Here is a 12,341-nt window from a genome sequence, read left to right as displayed (position 1 = left end):
GCGGAAACGGTGGGTGTGGAAGTGGTTGCGGTGGAGATAGTGGGTGTGGAAATGGTTCCAGTGGAGACGGTGATGGTGGAAGTGGTTGTGGTGGAGACGGTGGTGTGGAAATAGTTGCGGTGGAGTCGGTGGGTTTGTAAAAAATGTCAGTGTCAAGTCGGTCGTCATTAATGGAGATGGAGAGGTCCAGGAAGGGGAGGGAGGTGTCAGAGATGGTCCAGGTAAATTTAAGGTCAGGGTGGAATGTGTTGGTGAAGTTGATGAATTGCTCAATCTCCTCGCCGGAGCACGAGGTAGCGCCAATGCAGTCATCAATGTAGCGGGGGAAGAGGTGGGGAGTGGTGCCGGTGTAAGTACGGAAGATGGACTGTTTTATGTAGCCAACAAAGAGTAAGTACGGAAGATGGACTGTTTTATGTAGCCAACAAAGAGACAGGCATAGCCTGGGCCCATACGAGTGCCCATGGCTACCCCTTTGGTCTGGAGGAAGTGGGAGGATTCAAAGGAGAAATTGTTAAGCATGAGGACCAGTTCAGCCAAACGAATGAGTGTCGGTGGAAGGGTACTGTTGGGGACGTCAGGAGAGGAAGAAACAGAGGGCTTGGAGGCCCAAATCCAGTGTGTACTGCTCCTGTTGGTTTCTGTTTTCGAAAGAAACGTGATTCCTGAGCTGACTGAATTATATAGCCAGTATTCTTTTTTTAGTGAGAACTGGCTTTTAATTTGGCTGATTTCAATAGTCAATGTGTTATAGGTGTAACTCAGTTCTCATTAGGGGACTGTTGTTTCACTAGCTGGTTACAGCCTATATGTTACGCTTTTCTCCTTTATTTTGAGAAAAGGACTATGTTGATTTTGTGCACTCTGGTGTTCTTTGTTTTTTTTAAATGTTTTTTCAATTTTTTGGTGTTTGGACTGAGCCCTTGAGAGGAATAACATTTTTCCAGATGAGCTGATCCAGTATTGGTAGGCCTGGCCCTTTGTGGGTGACTAGGCCTCTGTAAAGACTGAACACCCATGTGTGTGTGTGTGCGCACGCTAGGAGGTGAGCAATTGCTGCATCCTGGAGTGGACTAAACACCTGTGAGTTATTTGCACCTCTACAATGTACTGTGTTTCTGTGAGTGGGCCTGGTCCTTTGGGTGTATTAGGCCTCTCTGGAGAGTGTATACCTGCGTGTTTGGTTTGGACTCTGCCTTCGAGAGTGGACCAAACCCCTGTGAGTTAACTGCAGCTTCATAATGTACTGATTCCTGTAAGTGGGCCTGGTTCTCTATGGATGGGCCAGGCCTCTCCTGAGACTGAACACCTGTGTGTGTGTGAGTGTGCTGCAGGTTGTGCATTTGCTACCTTCGGGTGTGGACTCTGCCTTGGTGCTGGAAACTGTGTTGTGAGGATTTTGTGAATTCTTTTAATGTGGGTTTTGTAATTAACTGTTTGAGAGCAGGCTAGTCAGTATGTGGGGTAACTGGGAGCTGGAAGGTCGATGACCTCCCTGAGGGAAAACAGGCGGGTGTGGGGTGTCTCTTAGTATGCAGGCTGGCTGTGGGCTAGGCAGACAGTGTGCCTGTAGGAAAGCTGGTCAGGGGAGGGGCAGCCAGTTTGTGGGTTGACCGGGGATGGAAGCATTGATGACTGGTCTGGAGGAAAGTGGGCTGGGAGGAGACTGTCAGTACATGGTGTGGGCGGGGCCAGGCAACTGATAGCATCTTCGCAGGAAAGCCGGTATAGGGCAGGGCGGCCAGTATGTGGGGAGGCTGAGCCAGGTGGCCTACGACCAGGGGGAGGACCAGTCAGTACGCAGGGAGGCTGGAGCCGGACAGCCAATGGTTGGTCTATAGGGCCACTAGCCAGGAGATATGATCAGTCAGTACACGGGGCGACCAGGTGTTAGAAGGCCAATGGTGTGACTGTAGGAAGGTAGGTCGGGGTGGTTTGGTTAGCACACGGGGTGACCAGGAGCCGGTGACCAAGAACTGTGCCAGAGGAAAGCAGGCCTGGGAGGGTCTGCCAGTACACAGGGCGGCTAGAGACCGGAAGGCCAACAACCAGCTCGTAGGAAAGTGGTCTGGGGTAGTCTGGTCAGTACGTGGGGTGACTGGGAGCTGGGTGGTCAATAACCAGCCTGGAGGAAAGCAGGCCTGGAGAGGTTCAGTCAATATGCATGGCAGCCTGAGACCGGAAGGCTGACGACCGTCCTGCAGCAAGGCGAGCCAAGGACGGTTTGATCAGTATGTGGTGTGAACTGGTATCAGGAGTCTTTTTTTACAGTTATATTGGGTCTGTATTCTATGCACTGTTCCTTATTGTATTGCACTGTCTTGCCTATGTTTGTTACTGTTATCTTTGTGATAAATGGAAGTGGGATTTGAGGTTTGTCCTCATCTCCCTGAAAACTGGTTGAGCGGTGAGGTTTGGGGTTTGGCTTTGCTGCCCTTTCCCCTGTATATAGTGGTTTCTGTAAACTGCTGCTTTCTGTTTATTGTTAACTGTATTTTGTACTGTTTAATAAAACTTAAAAAAAACAGGAATGTCAGACATGTTTACCCTGAGAGCTGGATCTGAGGAAACTGGATCAGTGTCAAGGACTCTCTACATTGGTGATGGGATTCCAGCTTCTGTGGAGTTATTTCTGCTACCATACATGACTGTTTTATTGAACTATGTTTCTTGATTAAACTTAAAATATAAGCCATAACTATTAATTTAACCTGGAGCAGTATTTTGTAGAGGAATAAACCAGTGCTATTTTCTGGGTCTGCAGATTGCAAGAAGCAAAAATGGCCCTGACTGATATACTCTTCTTGTCGGATGTGGGAGGTTGGGAGAGTTTACAGATTACTGAGGATTATATCTGCAATAAATGCTGTTGGTTGCGAATCCTATCAGATCGAATGGATCGGTTGGAGAGGCAGTTAGAGGCAGTGAAGAATTTATAAGAGCAAAGGGATGTGATGAATGGCAGTTATAGGAAGGGAGAAAAGTTGCAGATACCTTTCCTGGAGTTGACCCATCTATGTGACTGTAAGAGAGGTAAGCAGGTAGTGCATGAGTCTTTTGTGGCTATCCCCATTTCAAACAAGTATGCTGTTTTGGAAAATGTAGGGGGTGATGGATACTCAGGGGTACATAGCATGAACAGCCAAGTTTCTGGTATTGAGACTGGCTCTAATATAATGAGAGGTACGTCAGGTTCCATTCGATCGATTGTGTTAGGGGCTCTCTTGTCTGAGGTACACACAGACGTTTCTGTGACCAGCAGCGAAAAATCAGAATGGTGTGTTGCTTCCCTGGTGCCAGGATCAAGGATGCCTCAGAGAGGTTGCAGAAAGTTTTCAAGGGGGAGAGGGACCAGCAAGGGGTCATGTACACATTGAAACCAATGACACAGGAAGGAGAAAGGTTGAGATTCTAAATGGAGATTACAGAGAGTTAGGCAGGAATTTAAAAAGGAGGTCCTCGAGAGTAGTAATATCTGGATTACTCCCAGTGCTATGAGCTAGTAAGGGCAGGAATAGGAGGATAGATCAGATGAATGCATGGCTGAGGAGCTGGTGTACGGGAGAAGGATTCACATTTTTGGATTATTGGAAGCTATTTTGGGGTAGAAGGAAGGATTGCACCTAAATTGGAAAGGGACTAATATACTGGCAGGGGGATTTGCTACAGCTGCTCAAGAGGATTTAAACTAGTAAGGTTGGGGAGTGGGACCCAGGGAGATAGTGAGGAAAGATTTCAATCGGAGACTGGTACAGCTGAGAACAAAGGTGAGTCAAACAGTCAGGGTAGACAGGGACAAAGCAGAGAACAAGGTAGGATTGATAAATTAGACTGCATTTATTTCAATGCAAGAGGCCTAACAGGGAAGGCAGATGAACTCAGAGCATGGTTAGGAACAAGGGACTGGGATATCATAGCAATTACAGAAACATGGCTCAGGGATGGGCAGGACTGGCAGCTTAATGTTCCAGGATACAAATACTATAGGAAGGACAGAAAGGAAGGCAAGAGAGGAGGGGGAGTAGAGTTTTTGATAAGGGATAGCATTACAGCTGTAGTTAGGGAGGATATTCCTGGAAATACATCCAGGGAAGTTATTTGGGTGGAACTGAGAAATAAGAAAGCAATGATCACCTTTATTGGGATTGTATTATAGACCCTCTAATAGTCAGATGGAAATTGGCAAACAAATTTGTAAGGAGATCTCAGCTATCTGTAAGAATAATAGGGTGGTTATGGTAGGGGATTTTAACTTTCCAAACATAGACTGGGACTGCCATAGCATTAAGGGTTTAGATGGAGAGGAATTTGTTAAGTGTGTACAAGAAACAAATTCTGATTCAGTATGTGGATGTATCTACGAGGGAAGGTGCAAATCTGGACCTACTCTTGGAAAATAAGGCAGGGCAGGTGACTGAGGTGTCAGTGGGGGAGAACTTTGGGGCCAGCGACCATAATTCTACTAGTTTTCAAATAGTGATGGAAAAGGATAGACCAGATCTAAAAGTTGAAGTTCTAAATTGGAGGAAGGCTAATTTTGATGGCATTAGGCAAGAACTTTCAAAAGCCGATTGGAGGCAAATGTTCGCAGGAAAAGGGACAGCTGGAAAATAAGAAGCATTCAGAAATGAGATAACGAGAGTCCAGAGAAAGTATATTCCTGTCAGGGTGAAAGGAAAGGCTGGTAGGTATGGAGAATGCTGGATGACTAAAGAAATTTGAGGTTTTGGTTAAGAAAAAGAAGGAAGCATATGGTCAGGTATAGACAGGATAGATTGAGTGAATCCTTAGAGTATAGAGACAGTAGGAGTATACTTAAGAGGGAAATCAGGAGGGCAAAAAGGGGACATGAGATAGCTTTGGCAAATAGAGTTAAGGAGAATCCAAAGCATTTTTACAAATACGTTAAGGACAAAAGAGTAACTAGGGAGAGAATAGGGCCCCTCAAAGATCAGCAAGGTGGCCGTTGTGTGGAGCTGCAGGAAATGGGCGGGATACTAAACGAGAATTTTTCATCAGTATTTACTGTGGAAAAGGATATGGAAGATATAGACTGTAGGGAAATAGATGGCCAGGGAACTATAAACCGGTGAGCCTGACCTCAGTGGTGGGCAAGTTGTTGGAGGGAATCCTGAGGGACAGGATGTACATGTATTTGGAAAGGCAAGGACTGAATAGGGATAGTCAACATGGTTTTTTGCATGGGAAATCATGTCTCACAAACTTGAGTTTTTTGAAGAAGTAACACAGAGGATTGATGAAAGCAGAGCGGTACATGTGATCAGTAAGGCGTTCGACAAGGTTCCCCATGGGAGACTGGTTAGCAAGGTTAGATCTCACGGTGAACAGGGAGAACTCACCATTTGGATGCAGAACCTGCTCAAAGCTAGAAGACAAGGTGGTGAACGGTTGTTTTTTCAGGCTGAAGACCTGTGACCTGTGGAGTGCCACAAGAATCGATGCTGGGTCCACTGCTTTCCGTCATTTATATGAATGATTTGGATGTGAGCATAAGAGGTACAGTTAGTAAGTTTGCTGATGACACCAAAATTGGTGGCGTAGTGGACAGCGAAGAAGGTTACCTCGAATTACAAACAGGATCTTGACCAGATGGGCCAATGGGCTAAGAAGTGGCAGATGGAGTTTAATTTAGATAAATGTGAGGTGCTGCATTTTGGGAAAGCAAATCTTAGCAGGACTTATACACATAATGGTAAGGTCCTAGGCAGTATTGCTCAACAAAGAGACCTTGGAGTGTAGGTTCATAGCTCCTTGAAAGTGGAGTCGCAGGTAGATAGGATAGTGAAGAAGGCGTTTGGTCTGCTTTCCTTTCTTGGTCAGAGTATTGAGTACAGGAGTTCAGAGCTCATGCTGAGGCTTTACAGGACATTGATAGGCCACTGTTGGAATATTGCGTGCAATTCTGGTCTCCTTCCTATCGGAAGGATGTTTTGAAACTTGAAAGGGTTCAGAAAAGATTTACAAGGATGTTGCTAGGGTTTGAGGATTTGGGCTATAGGGAGAGGTTGAATAGGCTGGGGCTGTTTTCCCTGGAATGTTGGAGGCTGAGGGGTGACCTTATAGAGGTTTACAAAATCATGAGGGGCATGGATAGGATAAATAGACAAAGTCTCTTCCCTGAGGTGGGGGAGTCCAGAACTAGAGGGGAAAAATATACAAGAGACCTTAGAGGCAACCTTTTCATGCAGAGGATGGTATGTGTATGGAATGAGCTGCCAGAGGAAGTGGTGGAGGCTAGTACAATAGCAACATTTAAAAGGCTTCAGGATGGGTACATGAATAGGAAGGGTTTGGAGGGATATGGGCCAGGTGTTGGGAGGTGGGACTAGATTGGATTAGGACATCTGGTCGACATGGACAGGTTGGACTGAAGGGTCTGTTTCTGTGCTGTACATCTCTCTGACTATGACTCTTTGACTAACTTTCGAGGGAAGAAAAGTTAGAGGGAATGCAGGCTAAGGGTCCAAACAGGCATTTATTTTTGCATGTCATCTGACGGATAGTCTCCGGTGACTCTCATTGATTATATTACCTAGTCATGGTGACGAAACATCTGAAAACAAACCTTCCAGTTCATTGAGCTAACTTACATACTTGTCAGCAATCTGAGCTACAAATCTTCTCAGGCAGATCTATTTTTAAATTAATTGCAGTTTACCAAATTTGGACATTTGCCAAGCAAACTTGTAATTTCAAACCTGTGTTCCCTCCATGTTTTATTATATTTTCTAAAGAGCCTGATCAGAGATGTTATTGCTCGCCTCTGAAGGACTTGAACCTCTGCCTCCAAGCTCAAAGGCAACAACACTACCATTGTGCTGCCAAAGCCCATCCCTACATGCCTTACTTGCAAAGGATGGCAATGAATACACTGTTAAATCCTTACAGGTTTAGCCAGCAGGGTGTTGGTAGATTATCTGAATCAATAACAGGTTTGACAACATCAAAGCACGGCATTGTGATTATTTGGTCTTTGCTTACATTGTTGCAGTTCTGGTGACAGCATTTCATTTTCCCTTTGCTAGCATAATATTACTTTAATGGGATGAAGATTTTAGATCCAACATCACTGTGTAGAGCATGAGCTTCCTAATGCCTTAAAACTATACTTTTAAAGCCAACTTTTAGCTTTCTTTCTGATGCAAAATGGTGGCAGAGTAGGACACTCCAGCTGGAACTCCTCTGCTTCACCAGTTCCTTTTTTTTCTGCAGGTGTTTTTCTTCCCCTCACCTCACTCCCACACCGCACCCCCCGCCCTCCACAACTGTTAACATCTTAACCTTACCTGGAGGGAATGGAGAATGGAGGCAAGTCAGAGTTCAGCTTGGCGTGGGACATGCGTTGGACACCATGCTGTGTAGGAGGTGAGACGCAGGCTGGAGCCTGCTGTGGGAGGCAGTCTGAGTCCACACCAGTCTGGGAAGCGAGACCTGGAGGCGAGTCCTGGGCCAGAGGCCAGTGTGTGGAGGCAGCGAGACCTTGAGTTCTGAAACCCAGTGGGCATAGACTCAGTGAAAAGAACTATGATTTGAATACTTTTTGAAAGATACTTTCTATTCTTATTCTAGACTTTGAGTAATTCAAGTACTTTTTCAATCTTTATATTGCTATGCTAGACTTTTGTTTTACTCTTTCAATTCTGTAACAAGCACTTAAAGTATCTGTACCTAAGATGGTGCCAAAGTGGTGACATTACAAACCTTTCACTGCACTCATTCGAGTACATGTGACAATAAAGGCTATTCTAAAGGCTATCCTATTCTTTGTAATCTCTTTTTAACAATGCTGTATAGTTTCTAAAATGGACACTATCAGCAACTGAGAAATGTTTTAAGGAGTTTCTTTAAGTGTCAGAATGTGTAAAAAGGTAAGAAAACAAAATTAAAGTTGAAATTCAAATTGAGAGAAAATAGGAGTGAATACAGAATTGGTGGAAAACAGGGTGACAAGGTAAACATAGCTCTTTAAATGCAAAGTGAATTCTAAATCATTTGAAGTTAGTTCTGTTTGCTAGTTTTTGCTAATGTAATAGTTATCATAATAGTAGACATATTTTGAAATATCTTCATATAGTCATGTCTCTGTTCCTTCATGATTCCCTACCTTAGATCCTTGTGCTGCTGTCCCTTATTCTAATTTATCATTGGTCACCTGTTCATGTTCCTGTCCTCTCAAATTTTCTCTCAACTTCTCTGCCTTTGGTTTGTAAACTCTGGTTAGATGTCTTCATGGAGGTTTCATCACATGACCTTCTGCTGCCTATCACCCTAACACTATTGGTTACCTGGCAAACATTCTCATGGTCCACTGCCATCCTATATCAATGAAAAGCTATTAGTCTCTTCACTATCCATTAGATGATCATTGATGCTGAGTAATACAATGTTTTTGCCATCTTTTATGACTAGCAATGTGTAAAGAAAATGAGAGTCACACTTTCTCATTTTTCTCTTGTGCTGTTGACAGCAATATGCAAGGAATTGCTCCTTTGGTTCTGAAAACTTCAGCATCATCCATTTGCTGTGTACTTAGATGCTCAATTCCTCAGCTGTCTAGGGGAAAAAAAAGGTGCTGACAAAACTCAGTAGGTCGAGCAGCATCTGTGGAGAGAGAGAAACAGAGTAAACGTTTCAAGTCTAATGGATCTTTTTCAGGATTGACTTAGCTGTTTCTTTGCTTCTCTGTCCTCACCTACTTTTTTTTAACTTCGTGTGTTCTGTCTCTTTTAACACTGAACGCATTAATTGCTCTTTCTGTGCAGAAATACAAATTATTTCATAAGAGGCCTCACCTTTTTATTTTTGGACTGCAGACTAAAAGTAAAAAAATTGGACATTGCTTTTAAAAGGGGATAGTGTACAAAGAGTTATTGGAAATTTCAAGGGTAAAAAACAAGTGAAGTCAATTGCTATTTGTGAGGAAACATTACTTTCTGGGGGACACTGAGTATGAATGAACTGTACTATTGGGGTGAGGAGGGCTCAGCATAGTAATAACCATTTTGATTGATCAGCTGCAACTTAACACAAACTCTGAGGTAATTGTAAACTGAGAAGCAAAGGACATTGGCTGCATTGATATGTCTTGCTGCCAAGCTGCTGTCTTCAATTCTCTGTCAGTAAAGGTGGCAAACTACATTCAGAGACACAGAAAGAAAAAATTCTAAAATGCAAAGGAAAAAATATTCTGGGTCCAATCAGTTAACTAGTGAACTGAAGACTGATCATTAATGTGCAGATAAAAAAAACTGACATTATCAAATAACTGAAACCAACCCATCCAGTTTTTGGTGATTTGGATTTGCCAGACAAAACTGTTTCCCTTTTTATCTCTATTCACAATATTTGTGCGTTGTCTGTTTCTCTTTGTAAGGAATTTTAAAAGGTGAAACGTTAAGCTGTATGGGCATAAATTAGTCATTCATTTTCCCTTTATCCTTATCATTGGTTAAGAAGATCAATTTGGTTATAATAAATTTCATTACTTTTTAATGACACAAAGCTGATGTGTATTTCTTTTAACCTGAATCTGACAGTCATGTAAATTAGGCATTTTGGTAATTTAATTTTTTTACATGTGTGGTAACTCTCGGAATAATGGGGCTTGATATCAGCAGATTGTCCCAAGTCAGTGGTGACAATATATTAATGAGCATTATTTTCATCTTCAGAAATGGAAGTGAAAGTGCTCAGAGCCAGTTGCTACAAAGAAAGCTAGCTTCTCAAGTCAAATAACATTCCAATTTTGTTAGTGGCTTGCTTTTATAATTTAGTAACCATTAACACTGACATACAACAGGCTGCTCTTTCTGCTCTCTCACTTGGTGTTGTTTAATGCCATTCATTCAGTAATTGAATGCACCTCTAATGAACCCTGCAAAGGACTTTCAAACCAGAAAATAAACATATGCTCACAATTTACTCAACAATTTCCGGAATAAATGGCAAACTAGCACATGGCCAATGTAAATCTTATTGACTTAACTCCCATGACTAAGTCTAAAATACATTCGATCGTGTAGCAGCGAGTTTGTTAAGCAAAATTACTGACATTATCATCTATTCTTGGAGGTTTACGTCAGCTGCTTTGAATGTCCCATTGGCTACAGGCATTGGTGCTGTGTCCTAGCTGCCCAGAAGACTTTAACTTGTTTGGGTGCCTACATTGGCAGTGCCTGCTGCTGCCACTCATGCACCGTTTCGGTGGTTGTGGGGTACACTACCTGATGAAGGAGCAGCACTCCGAAAGCTAGTGCTTCCAAGGAAACCTGTTGGACTATAACTTGGTGTTGTGTGATTTTTAACCATGCAATATGGGATCACTTTCCCAGCCTCATGAAATGTAAACCCAGTGCCCTGCTTTCCTCCAGCCAAGCCTCCTGTACCTCACAAGGCCAGGTCAAGTGAGGCATTTTATTCCTTAAACCCATGAGCGGAACACACAGTAATGACGGCTAATCGGCCCTGCTCTGTTTTACTCGCCCAGGCCTCATTTCCCCTCAAAGCAGCAGCCAACTCTCTTCCAGGAGCCCAGGTTTTTGTTTCGTTTCCATTTTAAGATTGCCAATTCTGGGCACAATCCCAAAGGTTTGGATATATGACCTCTGACCTCCAAGCGCACACCCTGTGAAACAGGATGTTCCCTCCCAGTTGGAGAACACTTCAGTGGTCCGGGGCATTCGACCTCGGACCTTCAGGTAACCATCCTCTAAGGCGGACTTCGGGACAGGCAGCAGCAAGAAGTGGCTGAGCAGAGGCTGATAGCTAAATTCATTACCCATAGGGAGGGCCTCAACTGGGACCTTGGGTTCATGTCACGTTACAGGTGACCACCATTGCACTACACACACACAGATACTCCTAAACACACACACACACACATACAGAGACCCTCCTATACGCGCACACACAGACACTCACTCACTCCTACAGACACACTCCCACACTCTCACATGCACCCTCTCACAGACTTAGACCCCTTTACACTCTCACACACACATATACACTCTCTCTCACAGACACTCACAACCCTCCCATCCCAGACACACATATACTCACACATGCACCCTTTCATAGACTTCGACCCCTTTACACTCATAACCACATGTACACTCTCACTCACAAACACAAGCGGACACGCACACATACACATGTACATTTGTGGGGTGAATTTGTACTTGCAGAGTTACTTTGCACTTTGTTCAAAAACTGCACGAACCCATGTAAGACTCTGTTAACTCTTTTTTTTAGATTAAAATCAGTCTAAATATGATGGCACAGACAAGGGGGACTAACACCTTCAACACATTATCTGGGCTGACAGCAATTGTTAAAGTTAACCTGAGAATGTAACTTTTAAAAGAAGCTTTGTGATTTACATATGAAAGAAATGAAACTAACATGGTCATTCGAACAGATGAGAGACTTAACAATCGAGGTATTTTTCAATGTATAATTTCAGTTACATAACACGGTAAACTTTTGCTATAAATTCTGTGCTTTACAATTGTGCACTCCACTACCACCTCATGAAGAAAGCTAGTGCTTCTAATTAAACCTGTTGGACTATAACCTGGTGTTGTGTGATTTTTAACGCTGTGAAACAATTCATTCTCCAAATCTCTATGAGTTCTCTAACAAAGTAGCCATGATCTAAATAGTTGCCATTTAAAAATGCTGGTTTTCGACAGCATGTGCAGAGATTCTGTTTTCAAATAAAACATTTTTTGGATGATCCAGCCTCCCATTTTTCGCGAAATTTCTTCCACAGGATCAGAAATTATGTAAGGGATTTTCCAAATTTTCATTCTAAATGTAACCTGGACTAGATGGGGACTGGAATGTCTCTCAGTTTAACGTAATGTTCCTAGTTTTTCTAATAATCTTAGGTCTCAGCCTCTCGATTACAGTCTGAAAACATTAGTTTCTTTGTTTTCATTCTGTGCCCAGATCTGAGGTTTCCAAGTGATCAAACCTGTTCATCTCCAGCCCCGGGTGAGGTTCTCTGCTGCAGTCTGACCAAAGCACACCCCAGCCCCAGCCCCCTCCAATTTATCTCAGTCCCCCCGGCCCACAAGTCACATTCCGGATGAAGGGCTTATGCCCGAACCGTTGATTCTCCTGCTGCTCGGATGCTCCTGACCTGCCGTGCTTTTCCAGTACCACACTCTGAACTCAGAGCGCGATATAGCTTGAACACACCTCCCTCGGCTTGTTACATTATTGCTGATGTCTGCTCTGCAATGTTTGGACATGTTCTGTCTTTAATTTACCAAAACCTGTCCAGGATCCTTTCAGAAAACATACGTCCCGCTGCCTTC

Source organism: Chiloscyllium plagiosum, chromosome 10 (assembly GCF_004010195.1).
Source record: "Chiloscyllium plagiosum isolate BGI_BamShark_2017 chromosome 10, ASM401019v2, whole genome shotgun sequence".
Classification (NCBI taxonomy): domain Eukaryota; kingdom Metazoa; phylum Chordata; class Chondrichthyes; order Orectolobiformes; family Hemiscylliidae; genus Chiloscyllium; species Chiloscyllium plagiosum.
The sequence above is the reverse complement of the archived record's forward strand: the minus strand, read 5'-3'. Positions refer to the sequence as shown.